Source organism: Macaca thibetana, chromosome 5 (assembly GCF_024542745.1).
Source record: "Macaca thibetana thibetana isolate TM-01 chromosome 5, ASM2454274v1, whole genome shotgun sequence".
In the NCBI taxonomy this organism is placed as follows: Eukaryota; Metazoa; Chordata; class Mammalia; order Primates; family Cercopithecidae; genus Macaca; species Macaca thibetana.
The window spans coordinates 17,800,570-17,821,486 of NC_065582.1; the positions used below are offsets into that span (position 1 = coordinate 17,800,570).

Sequence of the window (20,917 nt, forward strand, 5' to 3'; positions counted from 1 at the left end):
GTCAACAGAAAAAGACTTTACTAGAGTCTTATCCAAGTTGGCAAAAGGGCATTTTCCTAAAGATTTTAGTCTACTCTAGCTTATCTGTCTCACCTAAGGGAGCTGGGATGGGCAAAGAGGTGAGGCTTATGAAGGGGAACTTATGAAGGCTACATTCCAAGAACAAAGCCCACTAAAAGACTAAGATTTAATCTTAAAATTATATAATGCTCCCCCTCCCCCATCCCTTACCATCATAGCAATAGGGTTACAGTATAAAAACGGTGTGTTAGAGTTGAAAGAGCTGAAAGCCATAGACTCTATATAAAGAGGAGTCATTAGAGAAGCCCAAATACAAAAGGGGACAGGAAAACCAAGATATTAGAACTCAGTTTTTGATACCTATACCTAAACCTACAGTAAACATTCAATACAGGCCAATTCCTCCAGATAAACAAAACCTTATACAAAGATCTAATTACTAATTAGTCAATTCCTGTTAGCTGATATATCCTAACAGTCTGACGAGACAAACCAAGCATCAGAACTATATTCATATAGGACAAAATTTTACTATGAGTAGGCAGTGAATTTAAAGTAACTATAACACGTTAAGGGCTCGAATGAAATAAGTAGACATAGCTGGAAAAGATGGAGCATGTAAACACAGCAGTGGGAAGTTTAAGAATGAATTCAAAGGAAATGCTAGAAATTCTAAAATATTTATAACAGAATTTAAGAATTATTTTGATGGCTTTATTAACAGAACAAACACGGCTGAGAAAAGAATCACTGGGCTTAAAGATTTGTCAATAGGAACTTCCTTAAGCTAAAATTAAAATAGAGGAAATTGAAGACTAGCTCTGATATTTTTTTATCTTGCCCAAATTCCTATCTAAGGGGTTTGGAGAGTCTTGTTCTACAAACCATAAATTCTCATCAGATGGGTTTATTGAACCATATATATTGCGACTTACTTTCCAATGTGTCTCCTGCATGACATTATGTAACAAAGAAGAAAGTCAAAATATTTTACCCCATATTTTGAAATGGTTTTGCAAAGCTGTCCTTTGTGGGGGGAAATTTGCATGTGTAGAGAATCTCTATTAACATTGCTAGATCTTTTTCTTCCAGACCCTCCCAAAACTGAGGAGATTAAGAGTCCAGCATCTTTTAAAGGTCGAATTAGGAAACATTTGTCATCTGTTGTGCCTAAGGGCAGCCACAAAAAGATTTCAAAAGACCCTTGGTCTCCTCCTGGTCTCCAGAATCTTTTGTCTTAACCCGAACATTTCCTTTCAATATCCCAGGTCTTTAGACAAACTCAACCAATTGTCCACCAGAAAAAGTTTAAATTTACCCATAGCCTGGAAGGCCCCCTCCCCCACTTCCCATTCCCTTCTTTGAGTTGTCTTGTCTTTCTGGACCAAGCCAATGTATTTCTTAAATGTGTTCCATTGATGTCTCAGGCCTCCTTAAAATGTATACAACCAAGCTGCTCCCCGATCATCTTGGGCACACGTTCTCAGGACCTCCTGAGGGCTGTGTCATGGGCTGTGGTCACTCATATGTGGCTCAAAATAAATCTCTGCAAATATTTTACACTGTTTGACTCTTTTTGTTGATGAAATAATGGAGAAAAAAAGAATATCCAAAACTGTGAGAGATAAAATATTCGAATAATCACTGTGAATTTTTCAAAATTAATGAATGACACAAAACCAAAGGTCCAAGAAAAACAAAGAATACCAATCAGAATAAATACAAAAAAAATTACACTTAAGCATATCATATTCAAATGCAGAAAACAGAAGACAAAGAGAAAATCTCAAAAGAAGCCAGAGTGAGTGGGAAGTGCTTTAATAATACTTTACTAGTAGATAAACAGGAATAATACTTTGAGAGGACATCTTTTTAGAAACTATGCAAGTAAAAAGAGTTTGGAATTAAATATTGAACATATTGAAAGGAAGAAAAAAACACTGTTAATAGAATTCTATACTCAATGAAATTATTTTTCAGAAGTGAAGAATTTGTAAAGATTTTCACAAACAAAAAGTAAGAGAATTTATCTCCAGGAGAACTTCCCAACAATAAATGTTAAAAGAAGATCTTCAGGGACAAGGAAAATGATATAGTATAGTTCAAAAACTCAGATTTATGTAAATAAAGAGTATGAATAAATGAAGATAAAATGGAATACTTCATTTTTCTTATTCTCAATTAACCTAAGAAATAATGGTTTATTTAAAGTCATATTAGTAACAACATATTGGGTGTATGTAACATATGAATAGATAAAATGAATGGCAGCAATAGTCTAAAGGACTGGAGGAAAGAACTGGTATGTAGAAAGCAAGGTACTGTTATTTACTGTGGACTTAGATTAATTAGAAATGCATAATGCAAACTCTAGAGTAACTATTATAAATGTAAAAGGAAGTGTAATTGATGTCTATGAAAGGGGGCAAATTAAATTATACAAAATAATGAAAACTATACAAGGCAGAAAAAGAAGAGTTTAAAGAAGCAAAAAAATACTGCAACAGATATAAAACAGTTCAGACACAGTGAACATATTAATAGCACTTTAAATATGAATGGTCTTAATAGAGCAGTTAAATGACAGAGATTTTTAGAGTGAATATAAAAACATAATTCTCAACTAAATTTTGTTTACAAGCCTACTTTAAATATAAAGACTAGGATAGGATAGAAGTAAAAATGATAGAGAAAGGTACTTCATGGTAACACTAATCAAAAGTAAAATGAAGTAGCTAAATTAATTTCAGACAAATCAGACTTCACAAGAGAGGAAGATTAAAATGATAAAGTGGTTAGTCCTCCAAGAAGACCTAGTATCCTTAATGTATACTCATCTAATAACAGAATATCAAAAACTGACTGAATTGCAAAAAAAATAGACAAATTCATTGTTACAGTTGGAAACCTCAAAACCTCTCTTTTATTAATTGATACATCAAGTAGGCAGAAAATTAGTAAAGATAGAGTTGACCTGAACCACACTGTCAATCAACATGACCTAACTGATATTTTTAGAATATTCAATCCCAAAACAATATACATTATTTTCTTTTTTTTTTTTTTTTGAGACGGAGTCTCGCTCTGCCGCCCAGGCTGGAGTGCAGTGGCCGGATCTCAGCTCACTGCAAGCTCCGCCTCCTGGGTTCACGCCATTCTCCTGCCTCAGCCTCCCGAGTAGTTGGGACTACAGGCGCCCGCCACCGCGCCCGGCTAGTTTTTTGTATTTTTTAGTAGAGACGGGGTTTCACTGTGTTAGCCAGGATGGTCTCGATCTCCTGACCTCGTGATCCGCCCGTCTCGGCCTCCCAAAGTGCTGGGATTACAGGCTTGAGTATACATTATTTTCAAAAACATTCACCAAAGTAACCACATCATAAGCCACAAAACACACCAAATTTAAAAATAATAGAAATCATACAAATAATTTTCTTGGGCTATACAGGAATTAAACTAGAAATTAATAAGGGAAAGACAGAGGTAAAATCTCCAAACACTTGGAGATTACATAACACATTTCTATACTATACACGAGTCCATAAATACCTCAGAGAAATTTGAACTAAATGAAAATAAAACATCAAAAATTGTGGTATGCTCTGGATGTAAATTAACAGCAACTAATGCATACATTAGAGAAGAAGAAAGTTCTAAAGCTAATAATCTAAGTTTCAACCTCAGGAAACAGAGAGAGAGCAGTTAAAGCCTAAAGCAAGCAGAAGTAAAGAAATCAAAAGGCCAGGCATGATGCCTCACGCCTGTAATCCCAGCACTTTGGGAGGCCACGGCAGGCAGATCATGAGGTTAGGAGTTCAAGACCAGCCTGACCAACATGGTGAAACCCTGTCTCTACTAAAAACACAAAAATTAGCTGGGCATGGTAGTATGTATCTGTAATCCCAGCTACTCAGGAAGCCGAGGCAGGAAAATCACTTGTACCCAGGAGGCGGAGGTTATAGTGAGCCCAGATCATGCCACTGTTCCAGCCTGGGTGACACAGGAGACTCTGTCTCAAAAAAAAAAAAAAAAAAAAAGAAAGAAAAGAAAAAGAAATTAAACAGAGCAGAAATTAATGAAATTGAAAATAAAATTAATGTAATGAAATTGAACCAATCAAGTCAAAAGCTAGTTCTTTGAAAAAGGATTGATGAAATTGGTAAATCTCTAGTGAGGCTGTCCAAGAAAAAAATAATAGAGAAGACTATGGCATCCCACTTAAAATCCCGATAAGCTATTTTATAGATATTAATAACTGTTTCTAATGTTTATATGGAAAGACAACAGACCTAGAATAAGTAACACAATACTGAAGAAAAGGGACAGTCAGAGGACTCAAACTACCCAATTTCCAGCCTTATAATGTTACAGTTATCAAAACACATGGTATTGTCACAAGAATAGACACATGGATCAATGGAACAGAATATAGTTGCCAGAAATAAACATGCACATAGTCCACTGATTTCTGACAATGAAGCAAAGACAAGTCAGTGGAGAAAGGATAGTCTCTACAACAAATGGATATCTGTTACATTAATACATGCAGCAATATGAAACAATATCAACATCTAGACACAAATTTCATATCTTTCACAAAAATTAATTCAAAATAAAGCAAGCACCTAACTGTAAAATACAAAAATTATACAACCCCTGGAAGAAATCTTAGGGTACTATCTAGGTGACCTTAGTTTTGGTGATGAGTTTTTAGATACAAAAGCACAGACCATAAAATAAAATATTGTTAAGTAGGTATTTATTTAAATTAAAAACTTCTGCTCTGCCAAAGACAATATTTTACAAAATGGAAAGACAAGCTACAGACTGAGAAAATGTTTACAAGCTACATATCTGACAAGGGATTGCTCTCTAAAATATGCAAATAACTCTTAAAGTTTAATAATAAGAAAACAAACAAGTCAATTTATAAACAGGCTAATCAACTGAACAGACATCTCATCAAAGAAGATATATAAATGCAAAAGAAGCATATGCAACGATCCTCAATTTCCTTTGTTGTTAGAAAATTGCAAGTTTCAATTTTAATAAAAAACTCGTACACATCTATTAGAATGGTTAAAATTTCCAAAATTGACAATACCAATTGCTAGGGAGGAAGTAAAGCAACAGGAATTCTCCTTTATTGCTGATAGGGATGAAAAAATGATATAGCCACTTTGGAAGTCACTTTGGCAGTTTCATACAATTCAGTAACCATAATCTTAGCTATTTACCTACTATTTTGAAAATTTAAGCCCACAAAAAAAAAAAAAAAACTCAGTGCAAATGTTTATAGCAGCTTTATTTATAATCCCCACAAACTGCAAGCAACCAAAATGTCCTTCAATAGCAAGTAGATAAATTAATTGGAACATCTATACAACGCAATATTATCTAGTGATTAATAAAAATGAACTATGAAACCCCAAAAAATGGATGAAATTTAAATGCATTTTTTTTTTCTGGCATGAGAAGCCAATTTGAAAAGGCTGTGTACTATATGATTCCAACCACGTGATATTTTAGGAAATATAAGACTATAGCAATGATAAAAGAGCAGTGGTTGGCCAGGCGTGGTGCCTCATGCCTGTAATCCCAGCACTTTGGGAGGCCAAGGTGGGCGGTTCACTTGCAGTCAGGAGTTGGAGAACAGCCTGACCAACATGGTGAAGGGCGTGGTGGTGCATGCCTGTAATCCCAGCTACTCAGGAGGCTGAGGCAGGAGAATTGCTTGAACCAGGGGCCAGAGGTTGTGATGAGCTGAGATGGGGCCATTGCACTCTAGCCTGGGCAACAAGAGTGAAACTCCATCTCAAAAAAAATAATAATAATAAAATAAAATAAAAAAAATAAGAGCAGCGGCTGCCAGGGGTTCATGAAGGGGCAGGGAAGAGCTGAATATGTAAAGCACAGGTAATTATTTAGGGTTTTGAAACTATTCCATATTACACTGTTATCATGGACACCTGGCAGTCTGTATTTCTCAAAATCCATTGTATTTTATATCAAAAACAGTGAACTTTAATGTATGCTAATTAAAAAGTTAATCATTGGCTGGGCGAGGCAACCCACACCTCTAATCCAAGCACTTTGGGAGGCTGAGGTGGCAGATCACAAAGTCAGGAGTTCAAGACCAGCCTGACCAACATGGTGAAACCCCATCTTTACTAAAAATACAAAAATTAGTCAGGCATGGTGGCATGTGCCTGTAATCCCAGTTACTCAAGAGGCTGAGGCAGGAGAATCGCTTGAACCCGGGAGGTGGAGGTTGCAGTGAGCCCAGATCACACCACTGCACTCCAGCCTGGGTGACAGAGGGAAACTCGGTCAAAAACAAACAAACAAACAAAAAAAGCTAATTATTAAGGAGGCCCGGGGAATTTCAGAATGGAATATGAAGAAATCTAACCATATTAATGTATCAAACAACCTCACTGAAGGGGGTGGGGGAAGAAAGTGCTAACCTAAGTAACTTTGGAAATGAGTGGGGAAAACTAAAGACAAACAACACAAAACAAACTTGAAATAAGCACTTGCTATGGTCAGAAAGTTGCTTTCCCAAAAAATTCGTATGTTGGCACCTAATACCAATGTGACAGTATTGAGAAGTGGGGCCTTCAGGGAGTGATTAAGTCATGAAGTTTCCACCCTCATGAATGGTATTAGCACCCTTATAAAAGAGGCTTAAGCAAGCTATCTTGCCCTTTCTGCTACATGAGGACAAGAGAAGACACTGTCTATGAGGAATGCCCTTTCAACTGACACCAAATCTGCTGGCACCTTGATCTTAGACTTGAGCCCCTAGAAGATGAGAAATAAATTTCTGTTGTCCACAAATTACCCAGTGTAAGGCATTTTGTTATAGCAGCCCACATGGGTAAAGACAGGACTGTAATCTAGTTGACAAAAGTATGGCCCACAGGAATATAACTTAACAATTCTGATGCTTCTGCACATATATAGTGGAATTTAAACAATATTAATATAAGTAAAAGGATAGTTGATGGTAGAAACCACGTGTGTCATAATTAGTGTGGAATTTTACAGATAAGGAAGAGAAGGAGGCTAGAATGATCCATCTGGTATGAATTAGAGTTAGAGACCTAAGTATGAATTCATGTTTAACTTAATATAGCAACAGATAATTACATATAGAAATATTTTGACACATGTATAAATACATAGTTAGTACACAAATAAACTTCCTGAGAGGGCCTAGGGGCAAGGGCATCCCAGAAGTAGTGAACACATCTAGATCTCACATCAGTTTTTCAAAATACTATTGTCCAATAAAAGAAACCAGGGCTCCTTGGTGAAATGGTTGATTATATGACTGAACCGGAAATGTGCAAGATGAAACTGGAGCATCTTATAATGTTAGAATGCAAGGAAGTGCTCAAGAAACAAATAAATAAGACCACCAACAATTAGATAAACAAATGAAAAACAACACCAATACCTACAAGGACTGGAATGATTCAAAGAAACACAAGAGTCAACTGAAAGAGCTTCCAAATGGCTAAATATGGAACCACAATTTATTGAACAACATTCAAATTACAAATCTGGGATTTGAACAAGAAAATTAAAAAATAATATTTGGTAATACAAAGTATTACATACATGTCTGTGAGACTATACTGATGTAAATAAATGATTGAATAAATAAATAAAATGGGAAGAGATCAAAATATTTCTTGCAGAAGAATTCCAATTAATTATGTACATATTCCACCCTCAAGTAGGTGGAACGTAACTCTTTATTCCTTAAGTGTTAGCATCATGGCTGCCCTCCAATGATACAGTATGACTGAGAGGGGATGGCAGTGAGAATAACTTTATAGTGGACAAACGTGATCAAGGTCAACATCAATACTGATAAGTCATAGTGATATTATACACCCTGGATATGATGTAATGAAAATAGCACTTTACCACAGTAGTCTTTCTCTCCCAAACACAAAATCCCATCTAATCATCAGAAAAACAGCAAACAAATCCCAATAGAGGGACATTTTACAAAATACCTAACCAGTGTTCTTAAAAACCTGTCAAGGTCATCAGTAACAAGGAATCTGATAAACTGTCATCGCTAAGAGAAGCCTAAGGAGATATGATGATTAAATGCAATGTGGTATCCCACAGTCATGTGGTAATAGAAGAAGGACACTAGGTAAAAATTAAGATATATAAATACTACAGACTTTAGTTGAGAACACTATATCAATATTGCTTCATTATTTGTAATAAATGTATCCTGCTAACGTAAGATATTAATAATAGGAAATGCTGGGTTTTGGGTTTAGAAGGGCAATATTTCTGTAAATCTAAAACTGATAAAAATAAGGTGTTTTAAAAATGATCACAAGTCTTTTTAGAAATTATCTTGGAATTTTAACAACAGTTATACTTTTTGGTATGATTAAATATACCCATATGCCGAAGTGTATACTGGTCTTTGCAATTCATAATTTGTTGTCAACATTACTCACTCTTTACTATGATATGCATTAGCATAATTAATAACTGTTAAGTAAATAATGGGGAAAGATGGCACAGGCTTTCTCTATGCTGTACTAGTTTGCATTTAGATGATAAACTATTCATTTTAATTATATTTATTTACTGACTTGTCTTGTTACTACTTAAAATTCTAATGCAGCAAGAAGTCTTTTTGCCAGCTTGGCTGGGAAATAGAAATCTATTCAGCAAAATGAATTTGTGGAAGGTCAAATACAAATTTCAATAAAATAAAAATTAATACAGCAAGCTCTAGCCTCAGTTTATTAAACCTGTGAGTAAATAAATGAGGCAGTCTTACTAATATAATTCCTTATTTTGATCTTCTGTCATTATACCTATAAAAAATGAGAAAGTGAAATATGTTTATTTCAATTGAGTTACAGTTGTGGACATCTGTTAAAAGATTGGATACTAATGTCAGTTTGCCTTTGTTTTTTCTTGTTTGTAAGTACTTATTATGATTCAATAAAACATAGCATTAAAATGAATAAGTATGTATTACTTTTTAAAAGGTTGGTCTTTTAGAGGTACATCACTTTTTTTGACCAGTGAACCTGGGTCCTCATTTCTTAGAAAGATAGTCAGAATTCATAATTCTTCAAATAGAGTCTTAGGTTATAATACACAAATGCCTTTTGTGGAGGGAAATTTTAAATATTATCAATCTCACAGTGAACATATATACCACCTATATATACTGAGCTTGTCATGGATAATTTCCAGAATGCTAAAGTATCTCATAGAACCTCTGTGAGAGATTGTTTGCATCAGAAGTTTTCTATGTAATTTTGTGACATATAATACTATTAAATTCTTTGTGAGTTTTGACACATGTAATTAGGAACATGACATCAGTATAAAATCTTGAGCAAATACTCTTCGTGCAATTAGACATCCTTGTAATTTAGCTTTTCTTCTAGAATAGTGAGTAGAATCAAGAAAAAATGTCCTTGAGAATTAAAAAATACAAAGAATTTGAGAACTCCTGTAGTTGAACCTTTCTCATGGATTTTGTGCAATTATTTACGCTTGAAAATCTTTTTGTGTCTTCCTATAATTTTTGCCCAAAGATAAAAAGAATAAATACTTTCTTCTACATAATAGCTCTTTAATTATTTGAAGATAATGGTTCTTCAGTTTCTCACACAGACATAATTAAAGGAGACTCCATCATTCTTGTTAGGCTCAGCAGGTTAACAACCATTCTCACATGAAATGTTCAGGTAGAGTTTGACCAAACGAGTAAAAGGCAATCTTAATTTTCTTGGTTTAGAACCAATACTTCTATTAAAACAGTCACCAAAAGCACTCTAGGTTTTCATTTATAAAATGCATTCATATTTTTTAAATATATAATTCTGTTTTATGACCTTATGAGTGAAATAATACACAAAGCCTCCTAGCTTTGTGGAGTATTTACAACATGCCATCAAAATCCTCATTTATGCTCTTTAGAAAAATACCAAACCGTACAAATGTGAGAAGGCCTTCAGCAGATTTGGCTGTGTTAAAATTCAGATATGTCTGATTTAGTAATATTTTTCTCATGTTTTCATGTTCATAGTTGAATGATTTTCTTTTATTTAATTATGTTTTAAGAACTCAATATTTTTAGTAATACAGTAGTTGTACATCTATTTTTGCATTCCAATAATTCTAGTTCTGTTACATAATTGTCTGACTTCATACTTACAGTAATAATTGATTTAGTAAAAGAATTAAAATGAAAAGACAAAAAATAATGGAAATGTATGCTTTCAATAACTTTAAACTTGCTGGGGAAAAAAGACAGTTTCATTTTGAGATCAGATGACAGCTCAACTTCCAACATGTACAGGTCACAGGTCTCACTTTGTAGTGCTCTGGAGCTCACTGCATGGCATCCAAAGGACATCAATAAGGATTCCACAAAGAACTAAAATATCACAAGTCTACTGTCTAAATATAGCCTCCCACTAATACTTGGTTCCTCACTCTGTCTTCTTTCATTGACTTAAACAGTGATTGTCCCTTTAAGAACTGAAGAATACTCTTAACAAGCATGGAGTACAGGAAATATTCTATAAGTAACATAGAATGAAAATGTATTCTAAATGTATTTTAATAGAATACTCTGTAGTTTAGGAATAAACATAACAAATTTAATGTGTATCATCTACTTACTGTATGCATGTTATGAAGGCTTTTTTATTGATTAACTTATTTAGTCCATAAAACCCCATTAGAGAGAATTTGTAATTACTATTCTCATAGTTGAGGAAATTGAGGCACAGAGAATTCAAGTAAGTACTGAAGGTCACATAGCTAGTAATAGAGAGAGCCAAGGGTTTATATGTCAGTAGTCTGGTTCCAGATCTAGTTTTAACAGCTACTACCATGCAGCGTCTCAGAAAGAGGTGTTGTATTGGCTCTGACCAAGTTTTGTTTCTAAAAAGTTTATTTATTTATTTAAACTCTTCAGAAAAGGCTTCCCAAATAGTGACTGAAACTTAACATTTCAAAACACAACTTTTGATGCTTCCTCTACCTGCTTGAATCAACTTCCTCTTCTCCTCTCAGGAAAGAGCACCAGCATCCCTCTTGCTCCTTTATCATCTCTCTCCTGGCAATTCCAAAAGCATCTCCATCTTGCTCCCCAGTATTTTCTCTTGTCTTCTATGATCCACTCTCCACAAAGATCCAAAGTAGGCTTTTTAAAACATAACTCAGATTATGCATGTTTTACTTGAACATATTTAATGAATTAATTCATTTACAATTAGAATAAAATCCAAGGTGCTTACTAAGGCTTAGGAGACCGTATATGATTTGGCTTTGCCCAACTCTATGACCTAACCTTGTAAGAGACTCTTCCATTTATTAAAACACGTTTTGGCCAAGCACGGTGGCTCACGCCTGTAATCCCAGCACTTTGGGAGGCCGAGGCGGGCAGATCATGAGGTCAGGAGATCGAGGCCATCCTGGCTAACACGGTGAAACCCATCTCTACTAAAAACACAAAATACTAGCTGGGTGTGGTGGTGGGCGCCTGTTGTCCCAGCTACTTGGGAGGCTGAGGCAGGAGAATGATGTGAACCCGGGGGGCGGAGCTTGCAGTGAGTGGAGATGAGGCCACTGCACTCCAGCCTGGGCGACAGAGTGAGACTCTGTCTCAAAAAAAAAAAAAAAAATACATGTTTCATCTGCTCTGATACACACTCTGTTCCAAAATTTTGTTCCCAGACTCAGGAACTTTGCATCTGTTCTCTCCTCTGCCTAGAATGTTCTTTCCCCTGCTGCACACATGACGGGCTCTTTCTCATCATTCAGGTCTCATTTCAATGTCACTTATTCCAAAATGCCTACAACAATCTTCCCCAAAGTAGGTGCCCTCTGTCACTATCTATTGCATCACTGTTTTACTTTCTTTGTATCACTTATCATTATCTGAAATAGCTTATCTTGCTGGCATGAAGAGTGTCAATACGAATTACTAACGTAGTTATTTAAAAAAGATACAATCATTCATCAAGGACTGCCAAGAACATTCATTATAACAAAATATGCTTTCTCATTAAACACCATGAGCATCTGGGGAGCATCTGTTCTTGTCTTTCCTCACTGTGTCCTTTTTTCTTTATGTTTCATGATCTCCTACTATCTCCCTGTATCCAAATAACTTGGACAATTTTTTTTCTCAGATCATCAGTGTTGATGAGATGAACAAATACAACTATTCTTATGGGGTTTAGAGTATTTAGAAGGATTTGTCCAGCAGAATTAGAATGCACTTCTGCTGAGTCCAAGCTGGAAGAGTGGAGGATGTTTAAATGTTCTCTCACTAGAAATTAGTTCATTTTATTCTCTTTGTGTAATAGATCTCCAGATACCATACATACAGCAAAATACATATATATGAAGTACATGCGATATGTACATATTCTTTTCCTGCTCTACAAACACCAGGTCAACCTCTGTGTAGGTAGTGGGAAAATAAAGAAATAAATTTTCACCTAGTTTATATTTTCAATCCGTTGATGGGAGACTTGATGGAGATGCCAAAACAACAAGGCATAGAAATTATTGCTGAGAGCTCAGAAAGGAAAAAAAAAATGTGCCAAGATCTCCAGAACAAAGACTTCCAAGTAAAAAACAAACATCACGGTAACTTCTCTGATAACATTGCCTGTGTACTTCAGAGTGTACTTCTGCATGGAAGAATGGGTCTGGAAATAGGATAACATTGCCTATGCTCTTCCCAGTGTACTTCTGCATGTAAGAATGGGACTAGAAATAGGAAGGCATTATGGAACAAAAGGATGAGAGTCTTTCCTTTGTCAGAACTGCCCTTTGACCTAGCTTTTAGTATCCCAGATCTAATAATACTGTAGATTACCAAGATGTCATTTCAAAGATTGTGTAGTCTGGACTGGCCTCTGTCAGCTTTTAAGTCACTCAGGACACCAAAAGGTCATAACTCTCCCAAAAAAGTGGACTCTAGCACAAGTCCCAGTCTATGTAAAGTTCATCTTTGTGTCCATGTTATTACATCTCACACCACTACCACTAGCTCAGGCTTTCATCTGGAGACTTTTCTATACTAAATCTGCTATTATGGAATTTTTCCTGAATAATTTTGCAAATCCTTGATTTTTAATTGATTTTATTGTTTGTGGTATCTATTTATCCATTTATCAAACTTTTGAGATGTTTTATCCTTTATATTTGTTACCAAAGGCACAAAGATGAATATAATCTGTGTGATTAAAAAGCTAAAATTCTAGCATTGGAGAAAACATATAAAGCACCACTGTAGTGTATCTAGGGGTGCTTAATTAGCTGAATGTGCAAATTTGGATTAGGAAAAAGAATACATCTTAACTTTTAGAGAACTGAAAATTAACATTTTATTTAGACTAAATGCGGACCATAAGCTACAGTAGATTTAGTAGTGCCTGAGACTTCATCAATAGAAATTGTAAATATTGTTATCTCACATTACAGTTGATACAACTGTATAGAAATGTTGTTTACTTCACGTCTTCTTTAAATTAAGATAGTTATTAACTATCCCTAGATCTTGTTATTTAATGAGTTGGCAACGAAGTACAATGATTACTGCTTCACAAATTTGACTTTTTAAAATATTTCAATAACCCTATTATGTTTTCTTCTCTTTGTAATCACAAAACATTATTCTCAAAAGGGTTCATAAATTTTACCAGATTGCCATGTCTCTGTCCAAGAACTCGTGGTCTAAGGTGACCATATTTATCATGCAAGCTAAGACATTTTTGAAAATGAAAGGAAACACCCTTAATAATTATAGAATATATAATATTATTAAAAATATGTTTTGGAATTTACCTATCTTAGCTCCAAATTAAAATTATAATTGAGACAAAAGACATTATTACCTATAAATAAACATAAACAATCAGAAACAGACAATGTGAGGATTGAAGGAGACCACTGTGTTCTCTCTACACTCAGACTGCCATCTGCCCCTTTTTTCTGTATCAGACAGGTTGCGTCAATGTGTTCATACTGAATCTTTAATGATAGAAAAGAGACACTGTTACAATGCACTGCAAACTTGAGCAAACTACCTTTCAGTTATTACATTGATACGGTTTTATAAAAAGGACTATCATATATAAACATATTTTGGTATTCTCTTATTTTGATTTTTTAAGGTATATATTTTAGTACAAACATCTTTCATTATATATAGCAAACAACCTAGTAAACTTCACAGTTTCTGAATTCTAGTAATATAAGGTCTCACATAATTTTTAATTGATAGATGAATATATTGTAGAATATTCACATTAACTTAGTTTAAAAAATTCTGTTGACTGGGCACAGTGGCAAACGCCTGTAATCCCAGCACTTTGGGAGGCTGAGGTAGGCGGATCACCTAAGGTCTGTAGTTCGAGACCAGCCTGACCAACATGGAGAAACACCATCTCTACTAAAAATACAAAATTAGCCGGGCCTGGTGACACATGCCTGTAATCCCAGCTACTCGGGAGACTGAGGCAGGAGAATCGCTTTAACCCAGGAGGCAGAGGTTGCAGTGAGCCGAGATCGTGCCATTGTACTCCAGCCTGGGCAACGAGAGCAAAACTCCCTCTCGAAAAAAAAAAAAAAAATTATGAAAAAATATCTGTCAAGATGCCAAACAACAAACAATGACAGCTTCACAGAGAAGGAAAAGATCATGAATTTAAGAGTAATCGGGTTAGATGGGTCTGGAGGTCAAATGAAGCCACATTTTAGCAATAAAGTCTCGGGAAAATGATGTAAAATATTTGAACCTGATTCCTGCCTTGCCTCCCCGGTTAAAAATGGACAAAGAGTTGGAAGGACTGAATGACATACTATAGAAAAATTCCTTAGAAATGGGTACATCTTGTATGAGATTGATACCCTATAACAAAGGTCTGTAATATTTAATTTTAATTTTTCAAATACTTTTTTAAACCATCATTTCTGAGATTTTCATGCTAAAAACCTTAGAGACACCTTTAGTTTTTAAGTTTCCTTTACCAAATTGGTAAGTGTTGACCTCTTTCTTGACAAAGCTTACATATTCTTCCCTTTCTTTGCATTTTCTCAACAATTACTGAAATACAAGTGCTCATATCTTATAAATTATTGCAAACAATTCCTAATTTATCTTCTCCCATAACAACATAACCAATACAATTACATGGTCACATTTTTATGTCCTCATTCTATTATGTTAAAAAATGTTTTACCTTTATAATGCTGTTTAGTCTGAACTTCAAATCTCAACACGAACATTGCCTATTTTTACTTAGCCAAATGTACACATTTTAATATTGACCAACTACATTGTCAAAGTATAGACAGTACTCTCTTTTTAGTTCCTAAACTCTATTATTTGTAAACTATACTATTTGTAATTGAATTCAACTTGAACATATGGTTTTCCTCTCAAGTTTTTCAATTGTTTTCCTCTCAAGCCTAATTTTGATTTTGCTATCAAAACTCAATTAAAATGTTTTTCAATTAGCCTTATTTAAATCACCTTCATGTAGAAATCATCCGTTTTGTGAAAATGTGTTTACAATATATAACACTATTATATATTGTATAGTAGGTATGTGGTTGATGATGTTACATAATAATTCATTACATCAAGAAAATGGGTTGAATTGGCCAAATAAGCCCCTTTGGGTTTCCTATTGGCACTGAGTATATGCAATTCAAGAACATTACCACTAGATGGTAACCATAAACCACACTGATTTCACCAGTACATTACCTAGATACCTATTTTGGGGATAATGCCACACACGAAGCTAGTTTTTAATCTTTCTACCCAAAATAACTACTATATATCCATCTCATCTAGCTATATTTAAGTATATATGTCAATATTTGTGTCTCTATATACACACATATTTAATCATATATGAAATAATTATTTCAACACTAATATTATACTATTCAAAAATTTAAGGAATAATAAACATATTGAGATATTCCTATTTTTCATTCTTTTATTTATTTACTTACCCAATTAAAAAATTAATTTTGAAGACATTACTGCTCATCACATTAGTTTTAGCTTTTTCTGATTAAGGCAAATGAAAGCATCAAATTTGCCTTAATCTCAGGTTACAATTTCAAATTATTGTGCTGATCATACCTACAGACTCAGCAAAGTCCATTCAATTACAAAGAAACTGGCCAATTTTAAACCACCCAGTCTTGTTACAATTATGCTTTGAGGAATTGTGAGTATAGGAAGCACAACCTCTTTAACTAAGTAAGCAAGATATCTACATTTACATGAGATGGTATTTTTCACTAATGCCTCATTCCTTTCCCTCCTAGTTTGAACTAAATTAAGGTGTTCTTCCATGTGACGGATAATGTGCTTTTGAACTCTGGAAAGGGTGGCGAGGCATCAAGGAGCAGAGCTAGTCTCATCACTTCTGCAACTATTTCCCCACCCATTTCTTGGTGTTTTTTCTAGCGTAGGTTGAACTGGCATCAAGTGAGAACCTGCCATACCCCTCTGTTTCTGCAGGAGAGTGCTGGCTGACAGTCAGAAAGCCAGTTGGACATAGTGGCTGATTATCATTGCCTTTTGATAATTAGCAGTACAATTAAGGCACTTAATGTCATAGTTTTCTTTTGCTGTAATTGCATTTTAAGTGAACTATTTTATCGCCCCAACTAGTTTGCAAATTCCACAACAAATATTCTATCTTTCAGATCCTATAGCAACTAGGGAAGTATTACAAAAATATTTTAACAAAACTGAAAATTAAACAGTTTATCTGTGTTTCGTTTAATAACAACAATACCAATAGAGACCTTTACAAGTGCCAACCAAGCATTCTTATTTAAAAAAAAAAATAAACTAGGCCCGGCGCAGTGGCTCATGCCTGTAATCCCAGCACTTTGGGAGGCAGAGGCGGGCAGATTACGAGGTCAGGAGATCAACACCATCCTGGCCAACATGGTGAAACCCTGTCTCTACTAAAATACAAAAAATTAGCCAGGCGTGGTGGTGTGCACCTGTAGTCCCAGCAACTTGGGAGGCTGAGGCAGGGGAATCGCTTGAATTCTGGAGGCAGAGGTTGCAGTGAACCAAGATCACACCACTGCACTCCAGCCTGGGGACAGAACAAGACTCCATCAAAAAAAAAAACAAACAAACAAAAAAAAAAAAAACAAAATAAAGCAAACAATAACCAACCAACCAACCAAACAAACAAACAAACAAAATAACTCCCAACTAAAGCATTAGGGAATAATTTTGTCCACTTAATTTTATAAAACCTGCTTTGGTTCCAGTTGTTTCAGTGTTTAACAAAGAGTTTTTCCTTATGTATGGTTTTTGAGGGGAATAATGTATTGAGATAAAGTGAGCACTTTTCAGCTTCAATTTCATAAAGCATACTATTAACTAACAACAATAAACCTTGCTTTCCACTGGTAAATTTTGTTAAATTATCAGTTCATGAGTAAGTACTCAGCATTGTGTTAAGCTCTTTTAAAAGTGATAGTTTATTTTTGCAACACTTTGGAGTCTGTGTTATAATTAACAAATTATCTGATTGAGAATGTATTTTGTAAAGTATACCTCATCCAGTAACAATTAACATGTTACTGCTTATGTTATTTTCTTCTAACCAGAAAACAAAAGTTAAGGACAATCACTTACTGGCTATGGTTGACTGGCTAAACAAAAAAACAAGTTAGATGGTGTCACATATTTACTTTTGTGCTTGTTTATTCAGATATAGTATTCAGAAATAAAATGAAGTAAAATAAAATTATATTATCTACTACATAAAGTCTAAACTCTATGTTACCATCCGCATCAGTGCACAGTTTTGAATGGCATTTGGTGATAAAGAACACAATGGATTATGCAGGCAATATTTTCTGGTGCCACTTGTTTGTTTGTTCCATTCCACAACTTGCTTTTCATATCGCTGACGTTTGCATTCATGGAAATAACTAGTCCCAAACATCAGAAAAGCACTGTTCTTGATTTACAAATAATTATAAATGATTCAAGGTAATCGAATTTCCTTAATGCAGGTAAAATCAATGTCCAGCCATGAGCAGCAGTCCTAAAACTCCAACTTTAAATTAAAGATAATTAAACTGGAGTCTTTTAACAACAAGGGAAAAAATTTCAAGTTTGAGGGCGACTTTGTTATGTTCATTGGAACACATATTAGTGAAACATCAATAAAATGGGATATAAAAAATTCAAGCAGACTTTCAATTAAACCCATACTGCATCTAGAATATATTGAATTGACAGTTTCATCTAAATTACTGATGTTTTTGACGACATTAACTATTGGGATAAACAGCTAGTGATTGCATTTCCCCAGATTTTTTATTGCCAATTAGAATTTCAAAGTTACTTAGCTTCTTCATATGTGTAATTCATCATTTCTAAAATTAAAGAATTTGGAATGATGTTTTTTAAGGACTCTTAGATTTCCCCAAATCTACTGTCATCTGAATTATTTGAAAATAGTAATTCAAATGAGGTATATGGCTAGTTGCTTGAATTAGAAATTGAAGGGGAAGTCTTTCTAGAGTATGTCAACAATCTAAAATACTATTTTACTTTTGAATGCCTTAGGACTTTCCCACTATTTAAAACAAGCAAGCAAGCAAACAAACAAACAAACAAAAATCTTTCAAAGTAAATATGATCTATTCACCAGGAGTTAAAAAAAGTCATTGTCAACTTCTCTTGCAATGAGGAACCCCACAATTGTATGTCTTCAGTCTTCAATTGTCTTTAAACATAAGATATTCTACTGATGTTTTACTCAATGCCTGTGTTGTGTCAGTCACTGGAAATCCACAATGAATGAGATCAGAGTCTGTTATCAAGGAACTCAAAACTTACTGGGAAAGACAGACTTTTTTACACTAATTACAAGTCAAATGGTGAGAGAATTATCTAAAACAGAAGCACAAAAATTGTGAGAGAAAATAGATCTGACTGAAAATGATCAGGAAAATAATTTGCAAAAAGATCATTTATGTATTTGATCTAAGCATGAGGAATAATAATTGCTAAAATTTACTGAGATTGTCTTTTTGACAGATAATCACTAAGCATTTTTTGTATGTTGTACTACAAAAATTCCACAAAAATCCTATTAAATAGGCACAATTCTTATTTTACCCATTTAATAATGAAGAACACAAAGAGAAGCAACAAGAAGAAAATAGATTTGTATATTTGCTCAATAAATACTGATGAAGTGCTTACTCTATGGGACCTCTTTTTCCAGGAGTGAAGGATAAAATGGCGGCTACTGTATTCTGCTCTCAAGGAATCCAACAGAGGTCAGGGGTGGTAGCATGCATAGAAACAAACTTTGGTTACAGCACAGTGTAGTCAGTGTACTGAAGAGTAGAATGCCATCAGTAGTAAAAGCAGAGGTTTCCTAGAGGAATTGATATCTAAGTGACTGAAAGATGATTAGGAGTTGGCTATCATTAGAGAGAAATGAAGTACTAAATAGCCAAAATTTTTTAAAAAATATACATTTTGGGAATTATAGTAGTACATTATGGCTGGTTAGTACATGCACTAAATTAGTAAATTAGCACATTGTGGTTTGGGTTTGATGCTGGCAGAGGCAAGTAGGCACTGGATTTTAAAGCATCTCTAAGAAGAAGGATTATATGTTGTCTTGGTTGCCCAGAAGAGTCCTAACATAATTATTGATAGCAACTCCTGACCCCAGATGATTACTTACTGGCACCACTTTTAACTCTCAAAATTTTCCTACTGGGTGATAAAGTATATGTTTAGGTTGTTTGACCTTTTTGTGAAGGCAGTGGAAACCACTGATGGTATATCATTTTGGTTTTGATTTGCATTTCTTTAATCATCAGGGATCTTGAGCTTTTTTTCGTATGTTTGTTGGCCACATAAATGTCTTCTTTTGAGAAGTGTCTGTTCATACTTTTTGCCTACTTTTTAATGGGGTCTTTTTTTTCTTGTAATTTTTTTTAAATTTCCTTGCAGATTCAGGACATTAGAACTTTGTCAGATAGATTGCAAAACTTTCTCCCATTATGTAGGTTTTCTGTTCCCTCTGATGATAGGTGTTTTTTTTTTTCTTTTTGATGTGCAGAAGATCTTTAATTAGATCCCATTTCTCAGTTTTTGCTTTTGCTGCAATTGCTTTTGACATTTTCATGAATGTCATGAAAATCTTTGCTTCTGCCTATATCCTGAATGGCATTACCTAAAGTTTCTTCTAAGTTTTTATAGTTTTGGGATTTTTTCTGTTGCCCAGGCTGGAGTGCAGTGGCACAATCTTGGCCCACTGCAAGCTCCACCTCCTGGGTTCAAACCATTCTCCTGCCTCAGCCTCCTGAGTAGCTGGGATTACAGGTGCCCGCCACCATGCCCGGCTAATTTTTTTTATATTTTTAGTAGAGACGGGGTTTCACCATGTTAGCCAGGATGGTCTAGATCTCTCGACCTTGTGATTTGCCCGCCTCAGCCTCCCAAAGTGCTGGGATTACACGTGTTAGCTACCATGCCCGACCTAGTTTTGGGTTTTATATTTAAATCTTTAATTCATCTTGAGTTAATTTTTGTATAAGGTGTAAGGAAGTGTTTCAGTTTCAGTTTTCTACATATGGCTAGCCAGTTCTCCCAAACCATTTAGTAAATAGAGAATCTTTTCCTCATTGTTTGTTTCTGTCAGCTTTGTAGAAGATCAGATGTGTGTAGATGTGCAATCTTATTTCTGACTTCTCTATTCTGTTCCACTGGTCTATGTGTGTATTTTTGTACCAGTATCATGACACTTTGGTTACTAGCTTTGTAGGGTAGTTTGAAGTCAGGTAGCAT

The 20,917-nt window shown here is 34.7% G+C and overlaps 1 protein-coding gene across 2 annotated transcripts in view; it reads right to left on the bottom strand.

The window, feature by feature from the left end:
• Positions 1–20,917, bottom strand: part of GALNTL6 (polypeptide N-acetylgalactosaminyltransferase like 6) — a 1,210,113-nt gene that overhangs the window by 815,253 nt on the left and 373,943 nt on the right. The window lies entirely within an intron of this gene.